This window comes from Notamacropus eugenii, chromosome 3 (genome assembly GCF_028372415.1).
Source record: "Notamacropus eugenii isolate mMacEug1 chromosome 3, mMacEug1.pri_v2, whole genome shotgun sequence".
Taxonomy (NCBI): Eukaryota; Metazoa; Chordata; class Mammalia; order Diprotodontia; family Macropodidae; genus Notamacropus; species Notamacropus eugenii.
Window position 1 is genome coordinate 125,523,565 of NC_092874.1, and position 22,382 is coordinate 125,545,946.

At 37.0% G+C, this 22,382-nt stretch overlaps 1 long non-coding RNA gene and 1 pseudogene across 1 annotated transcript in view; both read right to left on the reverse strand.

Annotated features, from left to right (window-relative positions):
- Positions 1-22,382, reverse strand: part of LOC140533285 (uncharacterized) — a 43,978-nt gene that overhangs the window by 15,323 nt on the left and 6,273 nt on the right. The window lies entirely within an intron of this gene.
- On the reverse strand, positions 7,157-8,781 carry LOC140531257 (actin-related protein 2/3 complex subunit 1A pseudogene; annotated as a pseudogene).

A 22,382-nucleotide genomic window follows, 5' to 3' on the forward strand; every position in this document is an offset into this window, starting at 1 on the left:
GTGACTATATGATTGACTGAAAGATATGACTCATTCCTGGAATCAAACAGAACTGAGGGAATTTTTCCCCATTATGATATAGTACATTGCTATAACTTTGTCCCTCCTTTTCCTTTTATAACAAATTTCTATAATCAAGAAGTTTTGTAAGTACAATAATAAATTTATTAAATAATAGATTGATACTGGGACATTACTGAGTTACTATAATAGAATGCAAATCTGAACATTTTACAATTTTAATCTTTCTTTTTTTTTTTGGTCAGATTATAATACAGGGATGATATTCTCCTCAGGGGGAAATGATTAGGCAAAGTAATAAGACAAACATGTAATACAAAAAGTCTTCTAATTAAATGGAATAGTGAATTTTGAGAAAGCAACAGGATTAGACTGTCTTCTCTAAGAACTATGCACATGTGTATATGATTGGGTTCTAAATTTATCTGTCATGAAAACTCAAGCTTTGAGTACATTTTGGCAGTAATAAGTTCTCAAAATTGGATTAAGGATTTTGCACATAAATTGTACTGATAACAGTAAAGAAAATGAAATTATTTTCCCATTTTTAAGGTATCTGGTCATTTAAAAGGTAGAAGAGCTCTTTGCCCTTACAAATTTTTTAAAGATTCTTATATCAGGTACAGGATTTAGATAAGGATGGAAACAGCAAATGGTATATAAATTGAAATTCTGTGGTGAAGTTTCAAAATTGAAGAACCAAATTTTTTTGAGTGATTGTCCTAAATTATATTAAATCAGAATTATCTAGAAATTTCTAGGTTTGGAACCATAGAATCAGAGTCCCCTTCAGAGCTGTCCTCAGAATAAAACCTATCATAGAAGAAAAGTTGTCTAGGGAACATACAACTACATGAGACATCTGAGACTCAAAATGTGCTGGATAAATGGATATTGAGAATGGGTTACTAGGTTACAAGGAGACTTGATGTTAGTTAATATTGTTGGTAAATATAGTATTGCTTTTATCTTTTGTTTCTAGACTCAGTTTTTGAGATTCTGGTTGCTGACCATAATCTTGAGATCTTGGTTTATGTTTAAGTTTTCTTGGTTATCTTGGTGACATGTAAATCTCCCTTCTCAAAACCAGTCCATTGTGTGTCATCTAAGTAGTATGATCTGTAATTTGATATTTATGAAACCTGACAATGTAATCATGACTATGAATTTATGAAAAACCTTATTATACTGCTTGAACATAGTCTTTCATGACTGGGAAACTGGACCATCTCTGTGTATTGTTTAGAGACTTTTAAACAAGGGTCTGCGTTATGTTAACCAGAAACTTAGATCCAAAGATTGGTGCAAGGAGTTTTCTTGCAATTGTACATCTCAAGAAATCCATATATCTTATCTGAAAACTTGCCTTATCAGGCCTTGTACTGATCATTAAATTATTGTTTCCAAGGGACCCTACCAGGTCCTTCTGACTACTCACACAGCTGCCAAATTTATGAATGTGGACTCTTGGATCATCTGAAGAAAATCCTTGCTCCTGAGTGAATGGTAGAAATTTCTGGAGATATTAAGGTTGTCTGGTCGGGACTCAGAAGCAACTGATACCCAAATGAGATGTCTGTTCCAAGATTCTGGACAAGGGTTGAGTATACTATCATAGGTCTTTTTTTTCCTCTTCCCTTTTGTGATGTGCCAAACCACCAAGGCCTGAGTCCCTACTGGGAATTTCTCAATAATACTTGGGACACACTTTCATAATAGGTCCTCTTGAAAAACTGATCTGTGATAAAATGGATATTCCACCTTACCCTCTAAGGTCCCAAAGATGCTCTACTATCTTTTCCTGGTCTAACTGCCCTCTCATGGATTATACCTGCTTCTCCTTTATTGGATAGAAATGCCAGGATCCAAGACCACCTTACTCTTTTTAGACACCCTGTTTTCCAGAGATGAGGCATAGCATACAAGCTGTGCCCTGCACTTGACATAACAACAATCCTCTGCATGAACTTTGCTGCAACTAAATCACCAAACTGATGATCCTGAACTAAGCCTGGGCAAGCACCCAAGACCAAGATCTAGATGTGAAGCCCTGCTATGAATGGACTTTTTGTCATTAGACAACCTTGTCTCACTATTGATTTTGTGTCACATCACTGTTGCTACAGTACACTGATTCTTTATCTAGCCAAAAATATACAAATCAAGGTTTAGCCCCACTGCCTTGGGTTTCCTACTAGAGGAAGCCCTGAGACATGTCTAATTTCTCTCCCCCAGTGGAATAAAGAAAGCTTTTTGCTTTTAACCTGTGTGAGCTCTTTGGAATTTTTGGAATTAACAGTGGTTGCAAAACCTCTGTGATTCTTTCGTTATTTCTTACCAGAGTTGACGATATATTACAAGCCCTTTGAGGGTAGGAGTTCCTGTCACATGTATCTTTCTGTCTCTTCCTAGATTGAAGCATGTTTATTTGTAATAAGAGCTTAATAAAGACAGCACGACAAAGTGCATAGATGATGAACTGATTTTGAAGTCAGAAGGTCTGGCTTCAGATCCTGTCTCTGATACATGTTAGCTGTGTAACTAACAAAGGCTCACAGAACAAATGCATAATGGCATTGAACCTAGAATGTCTAGTTTGTTTATATATGAAACATGATAGATTTGCATCCTATAACCATCTCACTGGACTGTATCTCCTAAAGACAAATAGGTAGATGATAGATATTTAGTCCCCCTAATATTTATGTGTTCTTGCATCTGTAATCAAGTACCTATTTTGTTTTCCTGTATCTATGAGAATGTGTAATGAAGTATATATATGTCTTTATAATTACATGGAAAAATATCTATTGTTATATATGAAATCTGTCCCTGAATGCCTCTGGCATCTATGTGTTTCAGAGTACCACAGTGCCTTTGTGCGTTGCTTCGTCTGTAGTCATGCTTCTAACAAATGTTTGTATATTAGGTAAAGTAAAGTGAAATAGTTGGTGTTTTTTAACTAAAGAGAAAGGTTCCTTAATCCCTACTGGCTGAAGTTGAAGTGTCTTGTTTAAGAAGGGTGAGTAGTGTTTCTTCTAAGACAGAAGATGTTGCCTTGACCCCTGCTAAGCATAGTGCCTCAAGGTAAACATTAAAAAAATGCTTCCTTGTTTCCTTCCTTCCTGCTTTGCTTTCTTTCCTTCATTCTTCCTTTCTTCCTTCTTTTCTTAACTTCTTTTTCTTTTCTTCATTCCTTCCTTTTTCTTCCATCCTTCCTCCTTCCCTCCTTTTATTCTTTTCCTCCTTTCTTTCTTCCTTCTGTCTTTCCTTCCTTTTTTCCCTTCTTCCTTACATCCTTCTGTCTTTCCTTTGTTCCTTCATCCTTCTCTTCCTCCCTTCTTTTCTTTTTTTCCTTCCTTTTTCTCTCTCTCCCTCCCTTTTGAGTCCTTCCTTTGGAGACAGAAAATTATAAGCAACCTATATTGGAGGTAAGAAGACAGCCTTTACTGGAGGCAAAAAAGGGCACTGGGTTAACTGGCAATATCAACAATTCCAAGATTATGTGACTGTACTTAGAGGTGAAATGTTTAGAGAGGCAGGTGGTCCTGGTGGTGTAAAAATTAAGGAAGAAAGGTGAAACAATATCAGGCTATTAATTCGGGAGCTAATGGAATGTCAGTTTAGATATTGTTCCTAGTCCAGTGGGAATCCTGCGTGCAACAGACAGACAAATTATGATATTAGAGAAATATAGCAGAGCTACATTTAAATTAGTGCTACACAGAGAGGCATGCCAGCTTATACTTTGACAAATCTCTGCATGCTTCCTACAAGCCAATAGCAGTCATGCTTCTAAGATACAGATTCAGCTGAAATGGAAACCTTTCTGTTAGGATATTGTTTAGCTGAGACTTGGAAAACTGCAAACAAATAAACAAACCAACACCCTGTAATCAATGTGCTTTTCTTTCCTTGTAAGATTGACTTCTGTCTTTTACTGAGAGTCTGCTAATTCAGAGAGGCAGAAACATTCTTTGTGTTTCAAGATCCTATGTACTTTTATCACCCATTGTTTCTACCTAATAATTATCCTCATAGTGTAATGGCTGTCCTCATGTGGACATTTTTTTCAAACAGTATCTATTCAGGCAATCTCTGTGTTGGCATAAAAACACTTGTGGATGTAAATTAGACATGAGTGAAAAGCCAGTAAGAACAATAGCCAGAAAAGCTTTCAAGACTCAAAATAATGTGCTCATTACTGGGAGGTCATTTACTGAGCCACATGTAGGGTTAGCTTCAGGGGGAAAAGGAATTACTGGCAAAAACAGACAAACTGCAAATCTGGTCATTTTCACATACACTTTCTTAGCAGACTTCAGGGAAGACTATGTTTTGCTGAAATGGATTCACTAAGGTGACATTTAGCACCTCTGGTTTTTTACCAGATAAATTATCTAAATATCAAATAAACAGAAAAACTTCCAGATTTCATTTACTCTGAGTTCAGTTTAGGTCGCTAAGCATTTATGAAGCTCCTACTATGTGCTAGACATTTTGAAAGGCACATGGTCGTTATTTAATATAAATAAAACCCCAAAATATTGTAAAAAAAAACAACTGTGAATCGCTTAAGAATTATGATCAACACGAGAGAAGAAATATGATCAATCATTGATCGATTATGATCAATCAGACATGGCTGGCACCATGGAAAAATTGAAAACAGTTCCTGTTCTCAAAAAACTTACTTTTTATTGAAGGAAACAATATGTACTCAGATAAGTAAATACAAAGGATATAATGGGTACATCTGAAGTAATTTTAAGAAGGTAGGAAGTGAATTCTAACAACTGACAGAATCAGAACCTGTAGCCAGTGATATTAGTTGACTCTTAATGGGAACTAGGGATTTTAGGACTTGAAGGTAAAGAAGGAGACCATTCCAGGCATGAGGAATAGTTTGTACAAAGATGCAATGTTGAGCAATGAGATGTACAGATGAGATGAACAGCAAATCTAGCAGTTTGGGTGAAACGTGGTGGAGGGTTGGGGGAGAATAATGGGAAATCAGTCTGTAAAGATAAGGTAGAGATAGATTGTAAACATTTTTCAAAGCCAAGTAAAGAAGTTTGTATTTTGTTTTAAGGCCATAGAGAACAACTGAAGCTTCTTGAGTGAGTGAATGACTTAATCAGAGATATACATTAAAAAAATCAATTTAGCTGTATTATGGAAGGATGGATTGGAGAGCTAAGAGAATGGAGGTAGGGAGACCAATTAGCAGGATATTTCAGTAGCCTAGGAAGGAGGTGATGAGGCCTTGAACAGATTATTGGTCATGTACATGGAAAGAAGGGAGAGTCTGAGAGCTGCTGGAAAGGTAGAATCAGCAAGATCTATCAACTCAATGAAAATAAAGGCACAGGAGAGTGAAAAGTTGAGAATGACTCTGAGATTAGTAACTTCAAAAATAGTAGTTTCAAAATAGTAGTACCCTTTCCATCTATGTAAGAATATAGTACAATGAGATAAACAATTCTCTTTTAGCTGGATTTCTTTTCATTCAGATTTGAAGTTTCACATTAAGCAGATAGTGTTCTTTCCCCTTCAGTCACTGAAAGCATTTTGCATAGGAAGAGCACTGAAGGAGAGAATACTGGGATGTTTTCTTAAGCAATTTGTCATTCTTTTGACCAGCATTTTCTCCCTGCTTCATGTTGCTTCTGTTTTCTTCTTCCTGAGATCTTTGGTAACTTGAGTTTTGTTTTGTTTTGTTTTTTCCTGATTTTCCACTATTCACTTTCTGATTTTTTCCCTTTTGATTGTGTCTTACTTGGGGGCTGAATCTCAAAGTGTCTTAAAGTCTTCCTCTATTAGTCAATTTATGGTTCAACAGTCTCATTCTCTGCACCCAAGTGAATTCTGGGTGGCCAGAATTGGCCCCACTTGGATGTTGTGCTCCTTCCCTCAGATTTAATTCAGTGCTGCATAGCCCTCCCCATATATAGCATATTGTCCTGGTCTCTGGTAACTCATTGGTTGTTCAGAGTTTTGCAGTGTTTTTGCCCAAGTGCTGGCAACATAGCTTTGCAGCACTAGTGCTATGGGGTTTTGACCCCTTCAGGCTTTTGCTCTTGAGGGGCTATGGCTTCCATGGTTCTCAGCCTGTTCCACAGACTGGAACAGGGATCTCCACAACACTGAAAAGATGGAAGGGGGACTCAGATGTATGAATGAGTTTTGTTGCAACCCTATGTTGACTCCTTAGATCTGCTAATACAGCCTCACTATTGGTAGCATGGGAGGTAGGTGAGGGGCACTGACTGATCTCAGGGTCAGTTAGCATTTGGAGGTTCGTTTGGTCTTGTTTTAACCTTCTTTTGGATTCTAAGTCTCCTAGATCATAGAAATAGCTGAGGTTATAGAGAAAAGAAAGAATATCAAGTCCTCCATTTGGTTGGTCACATGACTTGGATGCCTTGCTGTCACTTCTGAAATATTGTACTTTTTATTATTCGAGTCTCCATTGGGTTTTTTTTTTTTGCCATCACAGCCATCATTGACAAGGTTTTGGTCTGCTGATCTCTGGGGAATATTGTAGAGTTGGTGTATTGTATTCTGCTAGCCATTTAACTTTTATAGGTCCTTTTTTCAATGAAAATTCCATGAATCCTAGAATGTCATTAAGCTTCTTTAAAAAAGAAATAAAGATTGTGATCCCAGACCTTTGGAAAATTAATCAGATTCTATATTCTCTACATCCAAGGACAATTACAGTTGGTCTTGACAGAAGTAATTTTTGTTAGCTCATATAAATTTCAAAAGCCATAGACTTCTTTGCCCCATGAATTTGTTTCTATATCCATGTGTAGTGTTGTCGGTGGCAGTCTTGTATTCAGAAGGCTTGAACTTCTATTGTGGATTCTACCATATTTTTCAGTCAGAAACTTCAATACTATTCATCCATAAGGAAGAAATACATGAGAAATTGAATGAAACATTGCTAATTATATTTATTAATATTTAATGTATTTCTTCATCCACTAAATATCTGTCCCATTGTTACATCATAGTATGGACATCAGCAAGGGTTTTTGAAAGCTGTGCCTAAAGAACCCAAGACCCATTGGTTTGGTTTGGTTTTTTGCACATGAAAAACTGTTTTGAAATTGCTTTTTTTCCCATTTTTTTTTTATTTTTTATAGCAGACAATTTACATAAAATCCCCCTTTAATTTAGTGTGACAATTTCCCATGATAAACTACTTAAAGATCAGCTTTGGTCAAGAATGGAATAAAATAGCCAATCAAAAAAAAATCACTGCTGATTTTTTTAAACCAACACATTCACCAATTATGTTCAAAATAACAAAAACAAAACATCTGCAAGGGATATTTTCTCAGTTTTGACTTGTGGTAGGGTCTTTCCTATCTTCATGCAAATGCTGGAGCTGCATTCTGTCAAGTGTCTGTCATGCCAGAGAATGAAAATACAGCTCCACATGATTTGTAGCCCCTGGACCAAAGACTCTAAAATGTTGAAATCCCAAATTGTCATTGCTCCATCAATGCCAGTGGTGTAAAATTTGCGGCAGTCTTGCTGGTCCACTTCATAAATAGACACTTAGGCGTTACTGTTTTGGTGTAGCATGTCTAGAGCAGTGTTGCAATCCTCAGTTGTGGCTCTCTTGTTCATGTTGCGGAAGTGTGTCATGGCAGAGTTGTTGTTCTGCATGCTCTGTTTTTGAATGTCTAATTTGGACATGAAGGTCAAGGAGTCATAATCATCATAATTAAACAGCATTGGGCAGCAGTCGTGGCCAGCAGCCACTACACTGTTCTCAGAGACAAACGACACACTCAGGAGTGGGAGGAACTCTGTTTTCAGCTGTGAAACCATCATGTTTTTAGAGGCATCAGCAACTGATACAGTACTATCATGGCTGACCCAAGCAAGGCAGTTCCCACTGGCAGAGAAACTAACTCCATGTACCCAACCACCACTTCAGGTACCACCAAACTCTGACATCAGTTGACCAAAAGGCATCTTGGTACCCCATGGAGTACTGGCTAGCTTTTCAACAACTTCTTTAATATAGGCTGAAAAACTGCATTTGAAGTCTCAAGATCCAGCAGCCAGCAAAACATTGTTGGGGTTCCAGTTCAAACTAAAGACAGTAGAACAAATTGGCTTTTTTATGTGTTTGCTCACTCACCAGTCATTTTCAGACTCAAATGAGCACATGGAAATCAGTCGAGCTCCATTACCTATAGCAAATTTATTCTCCAGGGGAGACCATTTCTCAAAGGTTAATTCTCAGGATCACCAGGATTGGTTTCCAGATGCCATCTTTCTGACTCCAAACATAAACATTACGTTCTGCACCACAAGTTACAATTCGATCTCTCTTGGGAGCTCAATCAATACCTGTGATGTGTCCATTGTGCTCCTTCAGTTCATGGGCTTTCACCCATTGGTTCCCATTCTTCTTGTAAATGTGGACTTCATGATTATTAGGGCTAAGGGCAATTGAGTACGGTTTCTGTTCCAACCATGGCAGCTGATTGGCTCTAGTAAAAATTGATGTAAGGACATTATTCTTAATGTTTTCAAAAGGAAAAAAAGGTGGGATGGGGAAGGTGCGGATGGGTCCCAGAGCAGAGGATTCGTGAATTCTACAATTGTTTTAAAACAGTTGTTTTACAACTGTTCACAGTTGTAAAGTTATTATGTACAACTTGCTCTTCCTTTTAACTACCTAATAAAGTTATTATGTAGCTTTCTTTTTCCCTTCTGTTTCTCACCACCACCACCACCACCCCGCACACCTTATAGACTGCTACCATTAGAACACAGTATATAATGTATGTATGTAAGACCATTATCAGTTCTTTTTCTGGAAGACCATTGATTTCTACCAACTTTCAATAAGTCTTTAAGTACAGGGCCAGTAATGCATTGTACATCTGTTGTTTGGGGACCATTCTAGCTAACTGCAGAGAAAATTATCACCAGAAGCTTGGCTATCAGGTAACAAATTTTTTTTCAACCATAGAAATTCATTTCTTGTACACTGAGAGGTTAAGTCAAATTCATTCAAATCAATAAGCATTTAGTATGTGACTTGCCTAGTGTCACAAAGTCAATATATATCAGAGGTAGAACTTGAACCCAGGTCTTCCTGATTCCAAGGCTGGCACTCTCCATAAAATGTTGGCTCTCTAAACCCCAGGCAACTCTCTTAGGACTAGATGTTAAAGAAGAGTTGCTATTATGAATTGGTAGAGAGAGAAATTGCTCACCTGAGAATTTCCCTTAACTAATTAAAACATGAGTCCAATTGTGAAAAAAAAAAAAAAAGAGAGAGAGAGAGAGTAATTAAGCTATACTCAGACTCATTGAAGCTTGCAATCTGCATTGGTAGAGAAAAACAATGATGAGATCCTGGAGGGCAAGGCATATTTTTTTTAAATTATTTATTTATTTATTTTCAGTTTTCAACACCCACTTCCATAAGTTTTAAATTTTTCTCCCCCTGCCTCCCCACTACAACATGCAATCTTTTTTTCATGTTTAGAGGTATTGACATTTTTATTTTATACTTGCAGAAAAACAGAAATTAATTAGATGGAATCATACAGCCAGCAAGTGACAGAGCTAGGATTTGAACCCAGATCACAGATTGAGAATTGAAAGGGACTTTAGAGCTCATTTCACAGATGAGAAAAAACTGAGACCCAAAGAGAGTAAGTGACTTCTCCAACAGACAAAATTTGAACTCAGATCTTCAAAGTAACAAATCAAGCACATTTTCCACCATATCCTGCAAATTCAGTGCTGTTTCTAATTGGTTTACTTTTCTCCATTCTCTTCCATCTCCTAACAATTTCCTTCCTTCCTTCCTTCCTTCCTTCCTTCCTTCCTTCCTTCCTTCCTTCCTTCCTTCCTTTCTTCATTCATTTCATTCTTCTCTCCCTCCTTTCTTTCTTTTTAAATTTATTTATTTTTAGTTTTCAACAGACGTTTCCACAAGATTTTGAATTCAAAATTTTCTCCCCATGTCTCCCCTCCACCCACCCCAAGACATCATGTATTGTGCTTACCACTTCTACCAATCTGCCCTCCCTTCTATCACACCCCTCCATTCTCCTATCCCCATGCCTTCTATTTTCTTGGAAGACAAGATAGATTTCTATACTCTGTTGCCTGTATATCTTATTTCCCAGCTGCAATTTTTAACATTCATTCTTAAAATTTTGAGTTCCGATTCCTGTCCTTTCTTCCCTCCCAACCCATCCACACTGAGAAGGCAACCAATTCAATATAGTTTATATATGTGTAGTTATGCAAAATACCTCCATAACAGTTATATTGTAAAAGACTAACTATATTTCTCTCCATCCTATCCTACAGCATGCAATCTTATATGGGTTCTACCAACAATAAATTAGTGTTCCAACTCTCAAATCTTCTCCAACATTTATCATCTTCCAGTTTTGCCATGTTAATCAATCTGATAGGTGTGATGTGGTACCTCAGAGTTGTTTTGATTGTATCTCTCTAATCAATAGTGATTTAGAGCATTTTCTCATAAAACTATAGATAACTTTAATTTCTTTCTCTAAATACTGCCTGTCAATATCTTTTGACTATTTGACCAAAAGGAAGACCTTTGAACATCCCCCAATTGGGGAATGACTTGTGTTCTTTTAAATTTGACTCTGTTCTCTATATATTTTAGAAATGAGACCCTTATCACAGACTCTAGTTGTAAAACTTCTTTCTCACTTTTCTGCTTCTCTCCTAATGTTGGTTGCTTTGGCTTTGTGCAAAATCTTTTCAATTTAATGTAATCAAAGTTATCATTTTGCATTCCTAATGTTCTCAAGTTCTTTTTTGGTCATAAATTTCCCCATTCTCCATAAACCTGACAAATAATCTACTACTTGCTCCCTTAATTTGTTTATAGTATCAGCCTTTTTAACCAAATCATGTTCATTCTGGTATACAGTGTTAGGCATTGATCTGTGCCAAGTTTTTGTTACTCTATTACCCAGAGTTCCCAGCACATTTTGTTAAACAGTGAGTACTTATCCAAGAAGTTGGGGTCATTGGGTTTATCAAACAGTAGACTAACATAATCATTGACTACTGTGTCTTGTGTACCTAACATATTCCACTGATCTACCCCTCTATTTCTTAGCCAGTACCAACTGATTTTGATGATTGTTGCTTTATACTGCAATTTGAGATTGGTATGACTAGGCTACCTTCTCTAGCATTTCTTTTCATTAATTCCCTTGATATTCTGGATCTTTTGTTCTTCTATATGAATTTAGTTATTATGTTTTCTAGCTCTACAAAATGATTTTTGGTAGTTTGATTGGTATGATACTGAATAGGTAAATTAATTTAGGCAGTATTTTCATTTTTATCATATTAGCTTGGACTACCCACAAACAACTAATTGATGTTTTTTTCAGTTATTTAGATCTGATTTCATTTTTACAAAAAGTGTTTTGGGGATGCCCAGCCCAGCATGCAGCTCATGGATGCCCAGCCCAGCCTGTGGTGTGCAGACGCCTGGCATGTAGCATGTGGAACAGGCTTCAGGGCACCACTGCCAGCAGTTTCCATATTGCTCAACCTACAAATGCCACAGACAGCTTCAAAGGTCAGTGGGAGGGCCACATCACCCAAAAGAAGGGAATGCTGGCTGGACCTCTGGCAGCAGGCACTGCAGCTGCAATTTTGCTAGCTCTCTGCCTATAGCCCCTGGGGGAACTGAACAGTTGATCTGAATCTCAGCCCTGAGTGGCAGCCCTGGGAGACCTCCACCTAAAGTCCCTGGGGGAATTGAGCCACTGATCTGATTCTCAGCCCTAGCTCCACCCAGAGGTGAGAAGGAACCCTGGTGGTGGAACTGGAGGCGGTTGTGGTGAGGGAATTCTAATTACAGATTCTGGGCAGAAAAGTTTTGGGTTGCTTCCAGACCACTGTGCAGGCCAGGAGAGGAGTATGCTCCTTTCTCTTGATTGTGCCACCTTGGAGGAACTGAGATCTTACAGGTCTTCAGAGTATATATACCCTTCTCTTGACAAAGGACTCAAAAGTCAAGTAACTGGCTGGAAAAATGCTCAAAAAAGGAGAAAAAAATAAGACTTTAGAAGGTTACTTTCTTGATGAATGGGTATTTTCTTCTATCCTTTCAGATGAGGAAGAACAAAGAATAATATCAGAGGAAATAAAGGCTTCCATGTCCAAAACCTTCAAAATAAATATGCAATGGTCTCAGGTCATGGAAGAGCTCAAAAGGGATTTTGAAAATCAAGTAACAGAGGTGGAGGAAAAATTGGAAAGAGAAATGAGAGAGATGCAAGAAAATCTGAAAAGTAAGTGAACATCTTACTAAAGGGGACCCAAAAAAATGCTGAAGAAAATAACACCTTGAAAAACAGGCTAACTCAATTGGCAAAAGAGGTCCAAAAAGCCAATGAGAAAAATGCTTTAAAAAGCAGAATTAGAGGCGGAGCCAAGATGGAGGAGTAGAAAGACACACATACACATAGCTCCTAACCCACAACCAATAGAACATCTGTAAATAGCAACCCACTGCGAATTCTGCAGCACCAGAGGCCACAGAACATTGGAGCGAAGGAGATTTCTGTTCCAGAGGGACCTGCAAACCTCTTGCAAAAGGTCCTTTGTGCCGTAGACTGGGCACCGCAGATTGGGAGCCAAGCACAGCCCTGCCGTGGCCGTGGCACCAAGAGGAGCAGATCCGAGCGGGCTTCAGGGATGGGATCTCCAGCGGCCACGCAGGTCCCTCCACCCACAGGTGACGGGGGTTGGTGAGAGGGTCTCTTTGGTGGGTCGAGAGGGACGTGGGGTGCCCCCATAGCTCAGGCCCCCTCGGGAGGCAGCAGCGGAGGTGAGAGCAGACCGGGGCTCCCCAAGCAGGCAGGAGCCTGGATCCATTGTTGAAGGTCTCTGCATAAAGCCCCTGAGGGAACTGAGCCCAAGAGGCGGCCCTGCCCCCACCTGAGCACCTGAACTTAATCTCACACTGAATAGCAGCCCTGCCCCTGCCAAAAGCCCTGAGCCTGGGAAGCAGCATTTGAGCCTCAGACCCCAAGTGCTGGCTGAGAGGATCCGGGGGGGAGGTGAGTGTGAGGAGAATATTCAGAGGTCAAGTCACTGGCTGGGAAAATGCCCAGAAAAGGGAAAAAAACCAAGACTATTGAGGGTTACTTTCTTGGTGAGCAGGTTTCTCCTCCCCTCCCTTCTGATGAGGAAGAGCGGTGCTCACCATCAGGGGAAGACACGGAAGTCAGTGCTTCTACATCCCAGCCCACTCAATGGGATCAGTTCTGGGAAAAGGTCTTAAAGAGCCAAACAATTTTCAAAATCATGATAGAGAGGTGGAGGAAAAACTGGGAAGAGTAATAAAAGACTTGCAAGCAAAGTATTAACAACAAATCAGCACCCTGCTAAAGGAGACCCAAAAAAATGTGGAAGAAAATAACACCCTGAAAAATAGGCTAACTCAATTGGCAAAGGAGGTTCAAGAAGCCAATGAGGAGAAGAATGCTTTCAAAAGCAGAATTAGCCAAATCGAAAAGGAGATTCAAAAGCTCACTGAAGAAAATAGTTATTTCAAAATTAGAATGGAATAGATAGAGGCTAATGACTTTATGAGAAACCAAGAAATCACAAAACAAAACCAAAAGAATGAAGAAATGGAAGATAATGTGAAATATCTCACTGGAAAAACAACTGACCTGGAAAATAGATCCAGGAGAGACAATCTGAAAATTACGGGCGTATCTGAAAGCCATGATCAAAAAAAGAGCCTAGACATCATCTTTCATGAAATTACCAAGGAAAACTGCCCTGATATTCTAGAACCAGAAGGCAAAATAAATATTGAAAGAATCCACTGATCACCACCTGAAAAAGATCCAAAAAGAGAAACTCCTAGGAACATTGTGGCCAAATTCCAGAATTCCCAGGTGAAGGAGAAAATATTGCAAGCAGCTAGAAAGAAACAATTCAAGTACTGTGGAAATACAATCAGGATAACACAAGACCTAGCAGCTTCTACATTAAGGGATTGAAGGGCATGGAATAGGATATTCCAGAAGTCAAAGGAACTAGGACTAAAACCAAGAATCACCTACCCAGCAGAACTGAGTATAATACTTCAGGGGAAAATTGGTCTTTCAATGAAATAGAGGACTTTCAAGCATTCTTGATGAAAAGACCAGAGCTGAAAAGAAAATTTGACTTTCAAACACAAGAAGGAAGAGAAGCATGAAAAGGTAAACAGCAAAGAGAAGTCATAAGGGACTTATAAAAGTTGAACTGTTTACATCCCTACATGGAAAGACAATATTAGCAACTCTTGAAACTATTCAGTATCTGGGTACTTGGTGGGATTACACACACACACACATGCACACGCACACACTCATAGAGACAGAGTGCGCAGAGTGAATTGAATAGGATGGGATTATATCTCAAAAAAAAAATGAAATCAAGCAGTGAGAGAGAAATATATGTGAGGAGAAAGGGAGAAATGTAATGGGGTAAATTATTTCTCATAAAAAAGGCAAGCAAAAGATTTTTTTTTAGTTTGGGGAAAAAGAGGGGAAGTGAGAGAAAAACATGAAGCTTACTCTCATCACATTCTACTAAAGGAAGGAATAAAATGCATACTCATTTTGGTATGAAAACCTATCTTACAATACAGGAAGGTGGGGGACAAGGGGATAAAGAGGGTGGGGGGGACGATGGAAGGGAGGGCTGGGGAGGAGGGTCCAATTTGAGGGCGACACTCACAGGGAGGGACAGGATCAAAAGAGAGAATAGAAGTAATTGGAAGCAGGATAGGATGGAGGGAAATATAGTTAGTCTTATATAGCACGACTATTATGGAAGTCATTTGCAAAAGTACACAGATGTGGCCTCTATTGAATTGTTTGCCTTCCCAAAGGGAATGGGTAGGGAGGGATGAAGAGAAGTTGGAACTCAAAGTTTTAGGAACAACTGTTGAGTATTGTTCTTGCAACTAGGAAATAGAAATACAGGTAATGGGGTATAGAAAGTCATCTTGCCCTACAGGACAAAAGAGAAGATGGGGACAAGGGAAGGGAGGGATGTTAGAAGAGAGGGCAGATTGGTGATAGGGGCAATTAGAATGTTTGGTGTTTTGGGGTGGGGGAGAGGACAAATGGGGAGAAAATTTGGAACCCAAAATTTTGTGAAAATGAATGTTAAAAGTTAAATAAATTAATTTTAAAAAAAAAGACAAGGGAGTTGGATTGAGAGTTCCTAGAGAGGGATTCAGGCCCTCCCAGGGAGCAATCCTGAATGTTAGGTGATAGGTAAAGGTGATGTTTCTCCTATGGTTCTGCAAGGCTGACCTTATTCTTAGGTATAGAAGAGCACTATACTAGTGCTATAATACTAGGAGCAGTCAACAAAAAAAAATTTGTACCCCTTTGAAACCTTTCCTACTTGTAGACTAGCATCTGAAATCTTACTTTATTCCTCTAGCTAAAGGTTTTTATATTTGTTAAATAAAAATTCTTGTTGTTCAGTTGTGTCTGACTTTTCATGATCCTGTGGATCATAGAATACCAATACTGTCCATGAGGTTTTCTTGACAAAGGCACTGCAGTGGTTTACCATTTCCTTCTCCAGTGGGTTAAGACAAACAGAGGTTAAGTGACTTGCCACAGCTAGTGATCACACAGCTACTAAGTGTCCAAGGATGGATTTGAATTCAAGTCTTCCTAACTTCAGACCCAGCACTCTAGCCACTGAGCCACCTAACTGCCTCCTAAATAAAAATACTTAGAAAAAGATACATTAAGTTGTTAGTTATTCATGCTTTGAGGCTGATAAGTTTATATTAACCTTTTTTGAGTACAGGTTTTCAGTGGAAGAAAGGAAAAGGAAATGACATTACATGGTGGGGGCAGGGAATATATAGAACTGGGTTATTGTGATTTCATAGGTTAAGATACTCAAATATTTTCTCTTGCATCAAAATTTTACCTAGGATCTACTTCCATAGGAAGAATTTTTATAAGAATAAATGCCATTTCAGTTTGTGGAATGTATTCCCCATCTATGGCTATTCAAGATAGCTGCCCCTATTCTAGGACTGTTAAGTCCAGACAATCCTCCAACTCATTGATAAAACATGAAGGCAATTCTGGTGAGAATTGTGGGGATGCCACATGGTCTTTCTCATCATAATCTATACACAAAGTGTGAAAGGGAGAGGGTGGTTAAAATCCAGTTGCATTTTTAGTCAGCACATTGGGAACTGCAAGATCCAGATAGGGTACAATCCCAAAATTTGAAGAGTTCAGCCCTGTGAAAATGGATTTAATAAGAATTGATCTAATGTGATTGAGATTAGCTACCTGTGGAAATCTTTCCAGGAAATGAGTCCTGTTAACAAGACTGAGGAGATGATGGGTGTTTCCTAAATCTCATCAGAGCCTCCCTAAAGTCTTTCAAAGGAGACACCAATATGAAATGTTACTAATAAAAGATAAGAAGATAATAATGGTAACTTGGTTGTCATGAGGTTGTATTGTAATGACAGAAGCTTTTGGCAACTGATAATACTGAAAAGATGCATTTGAATAGAAAATAATTGTCAGACTTTATCCATCACTATGATGAAGGAAGAAAGACATTGCATTTTGCATACATAAATATATTCTGTAAACTAGGACATGGTACTCTCTAATGGAGTATGGATCATTCTTTCAATTCTGGCAGACCCTGGGTGAAATCATAATAATAATAAATAATTAAAAATATATAGCATTTATCATGTGCCTGGCATTGTGCTAAGTACTTTACAGTTATCATTTAATTTGATCCCCACAATAACCCTGGGAAGTAGGTGTTATTATTATCCCCATTCTACAGATAAGGAAACTGAGGAAAAAGAAGTTATTTTCCCAGGGTCACAAAGCTACTGGGTATCTGGACTTGAACTCAGTTCTTCCTAAGTCAAGGTCTGGCTCTCTATCCACCAAGCTTCCCCGTATGATTTATAGTCCCATGGTTATCAATGAATGATGAAAAATTTAGCTTCCTAGATCCATCCAAACTGGGAGCAGTCGTCCTGTATAACGATCACAACAAGTATTCTAAACATTGAAAAAGAATGTTTGTTGTTAGGCTGTTTTCAGTAATGTCTGACTTTTCATACGCCCATTTGGATTATTGTTGTGGTTTTGCAAAGGTACTGGGGAGGCTTGCTATTTCCTTCTCCAGCTCATTTTATGGATCAGGAAACTGAGGCAAAAAGAATTAAATGACTTGCCCAGACACAGTAAGAGTCTGAGGTCAGATTTGAACTCAGACAGATGAGTATTCCTAACTCCAGTTCTAGTAGTTAATCTACTGTGCCCCCTAGCTGACCATGAAAAGGAATATATTTGACTGCAAGTTATTGTTATCACTCTGATTTAGAAATCAGTTTCTTGTGTCAAGTTAAAATTAATTCATTGAATAGTTCATATTTTCATATGATTGAAATGAGCTTCCAAAAATACAGAATTGAAAACCAGATAAATCCATGATGGATGACTACTCCATCAAAATGCAAGTACTCAAAAAAGCTCATTGTTCAACAACATTAGCAACATTTCTGGTGATGTTGTGAAAGAAGAATCAGAACAAAAGGGAAAAAAACAAGAAAGAAAAAAAGTGGAAAAACATGCTTTAATCTCCACTGAGACACTATAGTTCTTTCTCTGCATGTGGATAGCATTTTCCATCATGACTCTTTTGGAATTATCTTAGATCACTATACTGCTGAGAAGAGCTGGATCTATCATAATTGGTTGTCACACAGTATTGCTGTTATTGTGTATAATGTTCTCCTGGTTCTGCTCACTTCACTCAGTATCAGTTCATATAAGTCTGTCTAGGTTTTTCTGAAATCTGTTCACTCATCATTTCTTATAGCATGTTAGTATTCCATTACATTCATATATCACTTGTTCAGCCATTTCCCAATTGATGGGCATCCTCTCAGTGTCCAATTATTGGCCACTACAAAAAGAACTGCTATAAATATTTTTGTACATATGATTCTTTTTCCCTTTTTAATAATCTCTTTTGGATACAGACATAGCAGTGGTATTGCTGAATCAAAGGGTATGCACAGTTTAGTTGCCCTTTGAGCATAGTTCCAATTTGCTCTCCAGTGTGAATCATTTCTCACCTTCACCAACAATACATTAATGCTCCATTTTTTCCAAATCTCCAACATTTATCATTTTCTTTTTCTGTTATATTAGGCAGTCTGATAGGTGTGAGGCAGTACTTCAGAGTTGTTTTAATTTTCATTTCTCTAATCAATAGTGATTTAGAGCATTTTATATAACTATATATTGCTTTAATGTCTTTACCTGATTATGGCCTGTTCATATCCTTTGATCATTTATGATTTGGGGAATGGCTTACAATCTTATAAATTTGACACAGTTCTCTATATATTTTAGAAATGAGGCCTTTATCTGAAACAATGGCTGTAAAAATTGTTTCTCAGTTTTCTGCTTTCCTTCTAATCTTGGTAGCATTGGCTTTGTTTGTGCAAAAACATTTTTAACTTAATGTAATCAAAATTATCCATTTTGCATTTCATAATATTTTCTGTCTCCTCTTTGGTCAAAAATGCTTCCCTTTTCCATAGATATAACAGGTAAACTATTTCATGCTCTCCTAGTTTGTTTATGGTTATCAGCCTTTATGTCTAAATTATGTACCCATTTTGACCTTATCTTGCTATACAATGTGAGATGCTAGTCTATGCCTTGTTTCTGCCATACTATTTTCCAGTTTTTCCAGAAGATTTTGTCAAATAGTGAGTTCTTATCCCAGAAGCTGGAAGGTTTGGGGTTTATCCGTTACTAGAGTAATTTATTACTGTGTCTTGTGTACCTAGTTTATTCCACTCTTTTTCTTAGCTAGTGTGAAATAGTTTTGATGGTTACTACTTTATAATATAGTTTGAGATCTCTACAAGTAAGCCACCTTTGCATTTTTTTTTTCATTAATTCCCTTGGTATTCTTGACCTTTCTTCTTTCAGATGAATTCTGTTATTTTTTTCTAGCTGTATAAAATAATGTTCTGGTAGTTTGGTTGGTTTGCACTGAATAAGTAAATTAATTTAGGTATAATTGCCCTTATTATTGTATTATCTTCCTACATATGAACAGTTAATATCTTTCTAATTGTTTATGTCTGACTTTATTTGTATGAGAGGTGTTTTGTAATTCAGTTCATATGGTTCCTCAGTTTTATTGGCAGGTAGACTCCCAAACATTTTATATGTCTACATACATTTTAAATAATGACATTTTAAATATAAATTATCTCTTGCTGCTGGAATTTGTCGATAGTACATAGAAATGCTGGTGATCTGTGTGGGTTTATTTGATATCCTGCCACTGCTAAAGTTCTTAATTATTTAAAAAATTATTCATTTTTAGTTGATTCTCTAGAATTCTAAAAGTATACGATCATATCTTCTTCAAAGTGTTAGTTTTGTCTCTTCATTGCCTATTCTAATACCTTTAATTTCTTTTTTCTTCTCTCATTGCTAAAGCTAACATTTCTAGTACAATATTGAATAATAGTGGTGATAATGCCTGCTGATGGTTTTAGATAACTACTCCTTATCATTTTAAGGAACACTCTCTTGATTCCTAGGATCTCTGGCGTTTTTTATAAGAATGGGTGCTGTATTTTGTCAAAAGTTTTTTTGTTTTTTTTCTCACATCTATTGAGATTATCATATGATTTCTGTGGATATTGCTATTGATATACTCAATTATCATGATAGTTTTCCTACTATTAAACTAACCCTAAATTCCTCATATAAATTCCACCTGGTTATAATATATTATCCTGGTGATAAATTGCTTTAATCTCTTTACTAATATTTTATTTAAAATTTTTGCCTTCATATTCATTAGGGAAATTGGTCTGTAATTTTCTTTCTGTGTTTGGTTCTTACCAATTTAGCTATCAGAACTATATTTATATGTCTTAAAAGGAATTTAGTAGGACACGTTCTTTGCCTAGTTTTCCAAATAGTTTATAGAGTATTGGAATTAATTATTCTTCAAATGTTTGGTAGAATTCATTTGTAAATCCATCTGTCCCTGGAGTGTTTTTCTTAGAGAGTTCATTGATGGCTTATTCAATTTCTTTTTCCAAAATGGGATAACTTAAGTATTTTATTTCCTCTCCTGCTAATCTGGGAAATTTATATTTTTGTAAATATTCATCCATTTCAGTTTTATTGGCAAAAGAGCTCCTAATTATTTCTTTAATTTCCTCTTCACCTGGTGGTAAATTCACCTTTTCATTTTTGATACTAGTAATTTGGTTTTCTTCTTTCTCATTTTTAAACCATATTAATCAAAGGTTTATCTATTTTATTGGTTCTAATGTAAATCACCTTAGTTTCATTTAATGCTTCAAGAGTTTTCCTATTTTCAATTATATTAATCTCTCCTTTGATTTTTGGAATTTCTAATTTTGTGTTTCATTAAGCATTTTTGAATTGGTCTTTTTCTAGTTGTTTTTTTTTAATTCCACACTCAATTTATTGATCTTTTCTTTCTCTATTTTTTTTCATGTAAACATTTAGAGATATAAAATTTCCCCTAAGTACTACTTTGGCAACATCCCATGAATTTTAATATGTTGCCTCATTATTTTCATTCTTGTTAATGGAATTATTGATTGTTTCTATGATTTGTTGTTTGACCCATTCATTCTTTAGGATTAGATTATGTAGTTTCCAATTAGTTTTTAGCCTATCTTTCCATGCTCCTTTATTACATGTAATTTTTATTGCATCATGATCTGAAAGGGATATATTTAATATTTCTGACTTTTTTCATTGGAGTGTGAGGTTTTTCTGCCTTAATATATGGTCAGTTCTTGTGTAGGTGCCATGTACTACCCAGAAGAAAATATATTCCTTTCTATCCCCATTCAATTTTTGCCACAAGTCAACCACATCTAACTTTTCTAAAATTCTATTCGTCCCCTTAACTTCCTTCTTGTTTATTTTGGGGTTAGATTTATCTAGTTCTGAGAGAATGTGGTTGAGGTCCCCCACTAGTATAGTTCTGAAGTCTATTTCTTCCTGTAACTCCCTTAATTTCTCTAAGAATTTGGATGCCATACCACTTGGTGCATAGATGTTTACTAATGATATTACTTCATTGTCCATGGTACCTTTTATTGAAATGTAGTTTCCTTCCTTGTCTCTTTTAATTAGATTTATTTTTGCTTTTGCTTTGTCTGAGATCATAATTGTTACCCCTGATTTTTTTTAACTTCAGTTGAAGCATAATAGATTCTGCTTTAACCTTTTACCTTTACTCTGTGTGTGTCTCTCTGCTTGAAGTGTGTTTCTTGTAAACAATATATTGTACAATTCTGGTTTATAATCCACTTGCTTTTTATGGGAGAATTCATCTCATTCACATTCACAATTATAATTACTAACTGTGTATTTCTCTCCATCCTCTTTCCCCCCATTTTATCCTTTCCTCTTTCTCCTTTCACCTTGTCCTTCCTCACCCTTGTTTTGTTTTTGACCACCACTTTCCTCAATCTACCCTCCCATCTATAAGCTCCCCACTTTCTTTTCCCCTTCCCCTCCTACTTCCCTATAGAGAAAGCTAGATTTATTTACTCAACTAAATATGAATGTTATTCCCTCTTTGAGCCAAATCCAATAAGAGTAAGGTGCAAATAATGCTCACCCCTTCCCTTCTTTCCCTCTATTTTAAAAGATCTTTTATGCCACTTTCATGTGATATAATTCATCCCATTTTGCCTCCACTTTTGCTTTTTTCCCCCAATCCTTTTCTTCACTCCTTAATTTTTTATCATCACAAAATCAACTTATGCCCACACTCTTCGTGTAAGTATACTTCTTCAAAATGCCCTAATAGACATAGAGTTCTTAAGAGTTACAAGTATCATCTTCCCATGTAGGAATGTAAACAGCTTAATCTCATTGAGTACCATGGTTTTTTTCTTTCTTTACTATTTACCTTTTTGTGCTTCTCTGGAGTCTTATATTTGAAGATCAAATTTTTGTTCATCTCTAAACTTTTCAGGAAAGTTTGAAAGTCCTTTATTTCATTGAATGTCTGCCTTTTCCCCTGAAAGAGTATGCTCAATTTTATTGGGCAGTTGATTCTTGGTTGTAATTCAAGTTCCTCTCCCTTCTGAAATGTCATATTCCAAGCCCTCTGATTCTTTACTGTAGAAACTAAGTCCTGTATAATCCTTACTATGATGCCATGATATTTCAATTCTTTCTTTCTATCTTCTTGCAGTATTTTCT